The sequence below is a fragment of the Cyprinodon variegatus genome, unplaced genomic scaffold (assembly GCF_000732505.1).
Source record: "Cyprinodon variegatus isolate N-32 unplaced genomic scaffold, C_variegatus-1.0 Scaffold1165, whole genome shotgun sequence".
Taxonomy (NCBI): domain Eukaryota; kingdom Metazoa; phylum Chordata; class Actinopteri; order Cyprinodontiformes; family Cyprinodontidae; genus Cyprinodon; species Cyprinodon variegatus.
The window spans coordinates 89,494-99,717 of record NW_015151618.1 but is presented as its reverse complement, the minus strand read 5'-3'; the positions used below and the strand labels follow the sequence as shown (position 1 = coordinate 99,717).

At 36.0% G+C, this 10,224-nt stretch overlaps 1 protein-coding gene across 1 annotated transcript in view; it reads right to left on the bottom strand.

The window, feature by feature from the left end:
* The window catches only part of LOC107101876 (ependymin-2-like), a gene marked incomplete at its 3' end in the record, with an annotated part of 33,702 nt that overhangs the window by 21,878 nt on the left and 1,600 nt on the right, over positions 1-10,224 (bottom strand). The window lies entirely within an intron of this gene.

Below are 10,224 nucleotides of genomic sequence, written 5' to 3'. Positions count from 1 at the left end.
TATATATATATATATATATATATATATATATCTCCATTCCTTTGGCAAAATGGGTCAGAAAAGAGATTTAACAGACTCTGAAAAGTCAAAAATGGTCAGATGTCTTTCAGAGGGGCGCAGCAGTTTGGAAATTGCCAAGCTTTTGAAGCGGGATTGTCGCACAATCAAGCAGTTCATGGCAAATAGCCAACAGGGGAGCAAGAAGCGTGTTGAAAAAAAGAAGACGCAAAATAACTCCCCATGCATTGAGAATGATCAAGTGTGAAGCTGCCAGGTCACCATTAGCGACCAGTTGTGCCATATTTCAGAGCTGCAACATGTCTGGAGTGCCGAGAAGCACAAGGTGATCAACACTCAGTGACCTGGCCAAGTTGAGGAAAGCCGAAAAAAGGGCACATTTGAACAAGACGCACAAAACAAAACGTCAAGACTGGGCCAAGAAATATCTGAAGACTGATTTCTCCAAGGTGTTTTGGTCTGATGAAATGAGAGTGAGTCTTGATGGGCCAGATGGATGGGCACGAGGCTGGATCAGTAAAGGGCAGCAAGTTCCTTATCCACTCAGACGCCAGCAAGGTTGAGGAGGGGTACTAGTATGGGCTGGTATCAAAGATGAGCTTGTGGGACCTTCACCTGATCTGAACCCCAGCGAGAACCTGTTGTTCTTTATGAAATGTGAGATCTACAGGGAGGGAAAACCATGCACTTCTCTGAACAGTGTCTGGGAGGCTGTGGTGGCTGCTGCACGCAATGTGGATCGCAAACAGATCAAGACACTGACCGAATCTATGGATGGAAGGCTTTTGAGCGTCATGGTGAAGAAAGGTCGCTATATTGGTCACTGATTTGTTTTTTTTGTTTTTTTGTTTTTGAATGTCGCAAATGTGTATTTCTGAATTTTGTGTTGTTATATTGGTTTACCTGGTGAAAATAAACAAGTGAGATGGGTATATATTTGTTTTTATTACGTTGCCTAATAATTCTGCACAGTAATATTTGACTGCACACACAGAAATCCTCATAAAATAGCCAAATCTAAAAAAAAAAACACATCAACTTCCAAAAATATGAAACTTTGATATTAAGGAGTCTTTTGGGTTGATTGAGAAATCAATTGTGTCCCAATTATACAAACAATCCTCAAAAACACAACTGCCTAATAATCAGTAAATATCCAGTGTTAAAAATCTATTAGATCTTTTTCTTTTCTGAAATATATGTCTTTTTGTTGACTTTTTTCTTACCTGAATAAATATATTAATGCATTATATAATATAATAAAGAAGTAAACTTATCCAACTGAAATTACACAAACTCTGATATTACCCAGAAAAAAACAAAAACATGAATAACCAAATGCTTAAATTGTTCTTTTAAATACTAAGACACATGTGAAGTGGTTTTACTTAAGTGAATTATGATCACATTCTCTTGAAGTTATATACATTATTACATAAAAACAAAAAAACAAAAAAAAAAACTTAAAAGAACTAGAAAGAACTCAAAGTCCCTCTGTTCTTTTCCTGAGGGATCAATTTTTACACGTTTTATCTTACAGAGCTTCCAGCTTCTGTAAATCAACGGTGTGGTAAGAATGTTTGGTCACTCAATTTTAATCACTACCTTTTCATGTTGTGCTCTCATAAAGCTCTTTTTGCATATGGACTGATTATTTCTGAAGCAACTAAACATTTTTGAGACTGTTTCAGTCCTCAAAAATTTTTTTTTATTTAATTTAATAATCTGGACATCTTCAAGTTCAGGGTTGAGAGAACATCCCTTGGACAGATAGAGTGTTCTATCATAAATCTCTAATTTGATTAAAACATGCAACTTTAACATATATATGAACAAGCTAAGCTTCAGATGGCATTCAGGAGTGACAAAATTCTAAAAATTGTCCCAGTCGGGCAGAAACTTGTATGCCCAAAAGTTAAACTTCTCAAGAAATTTAAATGTTTGTATCTTTATTGAGATTTATTCTGCTTAGTTAAGGTTACATATACTTGTTTATACAGCTCATTGCAAACATGTTGATGAAACCCCACACAGATATCAATTTGATCCTTAGAGTCAATTTTTCACAGGACTGACAAAAAACTGGGATATATTTTTCCCGAAAGGCAATTCTTTATAATAACAGGGGTCTCCATCTGCTGCTTGATAGGTCCCAGAGCGAGGCCAGCGGAGTGCATACTCACTTGAGATCAGGGCTCATCTTGAGCACCTGATTCTCATGTGTATGCAGAGGGGTATAGTGCATGTTGATATTCCAAGAAACTATTCGAGACACCTTTTTGTGGTGTACAAAACATTGTGAGAGGATATGTAGCACATATAAAGCAGACATAAGTATGAACATTTGAAAACACAGCTCATATAATATATAAACAACATTAAAAAACGTAAAAGGAAGAAAAACTTTTGTATTCTGTGTAGCCAAGGCAAATCAATGCATGTTCAGGCAATAAAGGTTTGCTTGATCATTAAGATTGAACACAAAGGCTACATTGTCTCACATTGCATAAAAAGTTAATACTGGTTTTATCAGAAAAGTATTGGGATACAAAGGGAATCAAATATGTTGCGCCTTGGAGTGGATGCACAATGTGATAACGGCATGCCGATGGAGGCAGTGTGATGCTTTGGCCATTGCTCTGCTGGTAAATGCTTTGGCCAGTGTTCACTAAGAGATGCTTTAGGCAATGTTCTGTCGTTAAAGAAAAAACACTAACCCTTTTTATGTGATCTATGTATTCCCAGGCAGTTGCAATGCAATTTGGCAGGATAATGCAGTTTTGTCTCTGTGCAAATATCCAAAGAGATTTAAGAAGTATGCCAATTTTGAGGCCAAATCCCCTAATCTCAATCCAATAGAGCACCAGGGGAACAAGCCTAATCAATTGAGACTTCATATTGAGCCACAGCTTTTATGATGTAAAGGATAAGCTGCTAACACCTTGCAATATTTGCTGGTTTCAGCAGCCCTAAGAGTACATAACACACATAGGCATATAGATCATAATATTATAAATGATTGCTAAAAATCTAGTTTAATTAATCTGCCTCTACTGGTCATCTGTTAAAATATATGCATAGTGAGGATGAAAGCAGAGCAATTTCTGATCTATACCATCTACGAAAGGACCAAACTGTCCTAAACTGGCTTGACCCTGATTTCTCCAACAAAACCTTTCAAATCAATGTAATCGATAAGTTGTAAAACACTTCGTATTTTTTCTTTCATGTCTGATGTGCTTTTGAAAAATGTATATATCTTTGATTAAAAGCACTGAAACACCATAACCCATTTTAACGATTTCTGTGTTTGAAGGATGGGAAAAATCTAAATCATCTTAACTTGCATTTTCTTTACTGTTCTGCTTCATTCTGAATAAAACATTGCCAGAGTCCAAACTCACACGCAAGATTCATGTTTATGTGATTTGATGCACTCGGATGAATGTGTATGTGCAGGTTAACGGGTGTGTACATGAGCATCCTTGGGGTACCAAGCTATTGGAATTCATTGCTCCAGGCTGCATGTCCTCTACTTGTTCTCCCATACAAATACACACCCACATACAAACAGGACAGCAGCGTATTCTGGACGTGACCAAGCATATCAGCGATTATATAAAGCCAGGGGACCACAGTCTGTGGCCGGCTGGTACGTGTATGGCATGGCTTCTAAATCCATCCAAAAAATATGACATTTAAAATGTGTAATTCTCTTTTTTGTCATGAAAGTTAGGTTCATTGTGGCTACAAAAGCCTATGCACTTTCTGCTGTAAGCTAAAGATTTTCATTTCTGCAGACTGTTCATAACACACATTGTTTACATAATCAGCTTGATGTTTAACAATTTTTAACACATACCCAATTTGTAATAACCATTTGTGTAGATTACAATAAAATCAAGCCATGAGTTCAGTTTTTTTTTTAAGTCATTTAATTCATTGACATTACCCCTAAATCTATTTCTATTTTGACACATGGTTCTTTACTGTTTACAACACTGCTACACGAGTACTCCATGATGTGTTATACATGTCCTGCAAGGTAAGTCTCACCATTCGACAGGGGTCTCTGTAATGCCCCAGGCAGTTTGACAAGGGGGTTAACTTCTTCAATAATTCAGAGTAGCCTGTCATACATTTGACAGAATCAGGGGGAATTTGATTCATTCCTCAAGCAAAAACCTTCAGTTTTTCTAGACATGGAAATAAAATAAAATAGTTCCTTGGTTTTTTCCTGTTTTTCCACTGAAGATGGACAATTTGATTTCTTTAAATTGATATATACACCCATGGGTAGGACTTTGCAACCGGTGGTGCTGCCAGAATGTTGCAAACATGAGCCTACATGTTGTGCATGCACACATTACACAGACTTTGTAGCTCCTTGCTAATAGATATATTTTTTCTACACTCAATGGAAAAAACAGAAGAATTCATTGCTAAGTCTTACTTTGCAAATATATAAGATTTACAGTCCAGAAAGCTTTCTAAAGTGAATTTGTTTTTGTTTTTTTTTATTGCTTTTGCAAATGGTGGTTCATTGTAAGTTAGTAGAGATGGCCATATTTGTTACCTCATGGGAATATAGAAATGCGTATTTCCTTGCAATACGCTACATTGTGGGGACTTGCACATCCTCGTGGTGAAACACAGAATGCTTTACACATCATAAGAGTTAAAGAGAACAGAAAACAGATAAAGTAGTGATCATCATCAGCCACAGAAAGGGACAGTAGAAAGCACAATTTCCCCATTGTGGGAAAATAAAGTAATTTTTATTCTATTCTATTCTATTGATATTCTTGGAAGAAAAAATCTTTGACAAACTTCACAGGGACAGAAAACTGATACAGTAAAAGAAGTGATACCGATTGATCCTCACCAAAAAAATCCCACAGTGTTTATTGTTGTGTTTTACTTTTTGTTAAATGTAGGTCTGATATCTATATTTCTCATATAGCCCTATTAAAATCCTCTCTCGGTTCTGAGATGCTGTGCAGCAGTCCGGTCATGAAGTGGAGATTTGCTTAGTAGCTGAACCGTATTTAGATTTTTCTAACTTTTAAAGTCTTTCCCAGTCAAATGTGGAAAACTGAAATGAAAACAATCTGAGCAGTCAGAGCCTTTCTATACCAAGTGAGTGCGACATGGAAAAAAAACTGGATCGGAGATTAAAAAGTCATACACAAACCGGTTTGACTCAAGTCAGTTTTTGACTTAAACTATAAATAAATAATTAAGTTTCAGTCAGGTTAAGGACTAGGTATAAATACATTGGTTGACCAAAGGAATTAACATAAGTACAGTAAAACATCTCTATGACTATTATGTATATTTTCTGTGCAAGTTGTTTTTGGGTGGCATACTTAAACCTAAGAAAATCAAGAAGATCCAGTTTGTCAAATTAAAATATCGTAATAACAGATCAGTAACTACAAATTAGAGTATAATTCTTATATATTCCAAAAAAAAAAACTAAGACTGTTTCATTAAATTACTGGGTGGAAACTATTGTTACTTCAGCATAGCAGGAAGCAGATTTCATATGTCAATCAAAATATTTAATTTATACTGAGAGGCTTAAAAGTTTAATTGAATCCAGTTACAACAACTTCCAAGACTACATCTCACAACTTCAAAAGAAACTTTTTATCACAGTCATGGATGAAGAGATGCTGAGTTTTCAAGTAGAGAACAAACCAATGTTGTATGTTCCTAATTATCCCTATTACAAAGACCCACAACAAAAGAAAAATGTTTGGGCAGAAACCTGTGTTTGATGCTGATGGAAAGTTTTAATTATGTCTTATTAAATTAATCATTCACTACTGCATGTTTTCTTCCTATGAATTAAGTAATATTGCACATGCCCCTCCTCGAGCTCCAAAGTTGTCGGAGCGGAGCAAGATGGGAGAAATCGTGGAGGCTGTAGCCGTTGCTTTGTGCAAGTGGTCTGGAACGGAGTGGGTGGATATGGAGGATGTTGGATTTTGTTGTAAGAGGAGCCTGTTGCCAGTACTCCTTTGTGTTCACCTTCTCGGGGAGACTCTGATGAGCTATAGGATTCCGCTCCAGCTAACAGCTCTTGGACTCCAACAAGTTCTCTACAATTCCCCCGTAGAAACTCTGGTATCAAGACTCTGGCTGGCAGCTCCATTCTCCCTTGTTCCTTCCCAGACATGGTTTGATGATGCAAGTTGGTCTGGGGAGGAACAAAGAGGAGTTTTTTTTTCTACTCTAAAGACCCCACCGGCAAAAAACTTGACCACTCAATTAATCTGGAACCATTACTTTAGTACCTCACAACGTTATACTTACCCTTTGTTGTCATTTTGTTCCACATCCTGCAGTCACCCTATTATATTTGTAATAAACTTTTTGAGTCTCCTAAAAGTAGTTTCTGTGTGTGAACAACTTAGCAAAATCATAACATGTCTATACAGATGGGTCCGTAGCTGTCAGTCTTGAAGAAGGTTCACTTCCGCTAGGTAATCTTAGGTCAGTCAGTCAGTCAGTCAGTCAATCAGTTAATTCTGCTTTTGGATGTGGAAACTATTTTATTTGCAATACTAGAATTATGTAAATAATTATTCTAACTTGAAAATAACATCTTAACCCACATGGTTATGAGATCCAATATAGTGATAAGACAAAAAATTGTGTTGAAAAATTAGGAACTTGTTGCTAAAATGAAGGCCATAAGAAATTAATTTCCATTGTTTGATGATGTTGTAATGACATTGTCAAAGTAAGAATGCTCCAACCGTGATCAATTTCACTAGATGATGTGTTTCAGGATTTGTAGTCAAAATCTGGCTTCATTTTGACAAAACAGTAGAACAAACCTTAAGGGAAATTTGAGTGTGGATGGGTTAAAAAAAATGAATTGAAGTTTAATACAAGTAAAACATAAATCCTTGGGTGCCAGTATACTGAAACTGTCAGACATATTCCTAATCCAACATACTTGAATGAAATGGCTGAATTTTCATCCTCAGCGTACAAACAAGTTATCCTGCAAATGGCTTAAATATTTAATCCAGCTGTGTTAAAGTGAACACATCTATAATTTGAACCACACTGGCTCCCGAGGACTTGAGTTTGAGTATGCATTACAGTAATTCAGTTTGGCCTTTTCATAATTCTTCTGCATGTTGTGTAATTTTTTTGTCTTCTGCCTGACTGCCAATATCGACCAAGAAGAGTCTTCAAAAGAAAAAAAGCAACTGTCATTGCTCTAAGCCTGGACTGGCAGCGTCAAAAGTAGGCATGTTGGCAAAACTTAGCGTTAATGGATGACAACACCCCTCACATGACATGCTGTCAGTTTAATTCAGTAGTGGGCCGTGAGTCATGACTCATTTTAGGGAGGAATGCCAAAAAGCTCATCAAGCACTGAGTCCGCCAATTTTGTGTTAACCTTAAAATGCCTCTTCAGAGCAAAAGCAGAAGCCTCAGAAGATGCCAACTAGAAGGCTGTTCACCCATGAATGATTACATTTTAGGGTTTCATACAATCTAGAAAAGAACAGATTTTTTTTAAGGAATGGAAAAGGATTTTTGTAAAAAAAAAAACAACAAAATGGAATTGGATAAATCAATAAAGCCATACTGTAAGTTTGTACTGCCATCTGTGAGCTGATCAATAGGTCGTGCCATCTATCCCTATGTTGGTCCTTGTACTCATTTATCAATGTAATTCATCATTCCAACAATTAAATATTTTCAATTACTGTACATAATCCCACCACAACCATTGGTATGTTCTCACATCTATTGGCTCGGTTTGTCTCCATCTGTTGGTTTATCTGTCAACCTCCATCATAAATTTATGATGAACTTTTGTATTTATGCTTCAAACAACCCAAAAGTAAAAATGCAGCCTGTCAAATTACAAGGACAATTAACACAACTGAGCACTCTTCAAAAGGTAAATGTAAAACACCATAGCATTATGAAACAAAACAAAAGGTTTTGTGTCGGGATAAAAGAATAAAATAGTTCAACAGTCCAAATCCAACAATCTGAGTATTAATTTTGGATGTTAAAGTCATTTTTAGAGCTCTACAATAAAGTTTTTATTAGATTGTCAACACATCTCTCAGTCTATTATGAGTATTAAGACAAACAGTTCCTCTGCACAGGAGGGCTCAAAGTTAAATGTGTCATATGGTGTAAATTAAAATAAAAACTTAAATATGTGAACCTTAAGAGTGAAATCTGACTTTTTCTTTGTTGCCTTGACTGTCATAATCTTCTTCTCTGAACATTTTGGTTATGTTACGTCATTTTATTTGTTCTCATGCTTTATTTTATGTTACTCTTTGTTGTTTTCAAGATTTATATCATTTTTGAATTTTTAGTTTTACGCTTCCCTTGTATTTCTTGTTGCTATATCATTTAAATTATTTTTTTTTTTTGGTATTTATTATTTCCTTGGTCCTCTTTTATTTGTAGTTATTCTTGCTGCTATCTTTAGGTTATGTTTTCCATGGCTTCAGTTATCGCCAGTCTTTTCCCTTATCCTCTAGTTTTCCCCTTGGTCGTTCTTTATTTTGTGGTCGTTATTTTTATTTACCTTTAGCTCCATTTAAGTTATTTTCTAGCCACAGTTAAGCCATGTTGTTTTCTGTTGTAACTCTTTGTTGCCCCTTTTTTCCCCCCTTAGATCCTTTCTAGTTGCTTCTGTCCACACCTGCTCCCAATTAGCTGATTACTCCATACCTCTCAGAGGTTTGAGTTTTGAGAATAACTCAGAATGCATTAAAATTCCATCAATAAATGTTTATTCAATTCAANAACAGATTCTGCAGAAATAGGGGTCCCTATGTCCTCCAGAAGTCTAAGCCTATAGCAGCATAACTATAGAGATAGCTTAGGATAACTCTAACTATAACCTTTATCAAAAAAGAAAGATTTAAGAAAAGTTTTAAGTGTCTGCCTTACAGAATAAAACTGGTAGTTGGTTCCACAGGAGAGGAGCCTGATAACTAAATGATCTGCCTCTCATTCTACTTTTCGAAATTCTAGGAACCACTAGTAAACCTGCAGATTGAGAGCAAAGTGCTCTGTTAGGAACATAAGGAACAATCAGATCTCTGATATCTGATGGAGCTTGGCCATTTAAGGCTTTAAATGTGAGAAGAAGACTTTTAAATTATATTCTTGACAGGAAGCCAATAAAGCGAAGCAAGGATAGGAGAGATGTGATCTCTCTTTTTAATTTTCATCAGAACTCTGGCTGCAGCATTTTTGAATAGCCGAAGGCTTTTAACTACAGTTTGTGGACTTCCTGATAGTAAAGAATTACATTACAATAGTCCAGCCTTGAAGTAATAAATGCATGGACTAGTTTAAATAACGCCAAGATTTTTTTAATTTTATGATCTGAAATCAGCTTAATCCCATCCAAATGAAGTGACTGACTAAACAGCTTATTTTTCAAAGACTTTGGTCCAAAGAATATAACTTCTGTTTTGTCTGCATTCAGGAGCAGAAAGTTAAGACTCATCCAGGTTTTTATGTCTTTGAGACATGCCTGTAATCTATTATAATGGGTTAGCTTCATCTGGATTTATAGACAGATATAGCTGGGTATCATCAGCATAAAGGTGAAAATTAATTCCATGCTGTCTAATAACTACCGATTGGGAGCATGTATAAAGTAAAGAGAATTGGTCCTAGCACTGATCCCTGTGGTACTCCACAGGTAACCTTTGAGCGTGTTGAAGATCTATCATTAACATGAACAAACTGAATTCGATCAGATAGATAAGATTTAAACCAGTCTAGTGCTGTTCCTTTAATTCCTATAAAATGTTCGAGTCTTTCTAAAAGAATATTATGATTGACTGTGTTAAATGCAGCACTGAGATCCAACAGGACGAGCACAGATACAAGTACATTATCTGAGGCCATGAGAATATCATTAGTGACTTTCACCAGAGCTGTTTCAGTGCTATGATGAGCTGTAAAGCCAGGCTGAAACTCTGAAAGTCATCACACACTTGTTTTTACGACTACTTTCTCAGGAATTTTAGATAAGAAAGGAAGATTGAATATAGGTCTATAATTGACCAAGTTATCTGGGTCAAGAGACGGTTTCTTAATTAAAGGTTTAATTACAGCAACCTTGAAAGCCTTTGGTACATATCCCTGTAACAGAGATAGATTAATCACATCTAAAATGGAGGAGGAGATCAA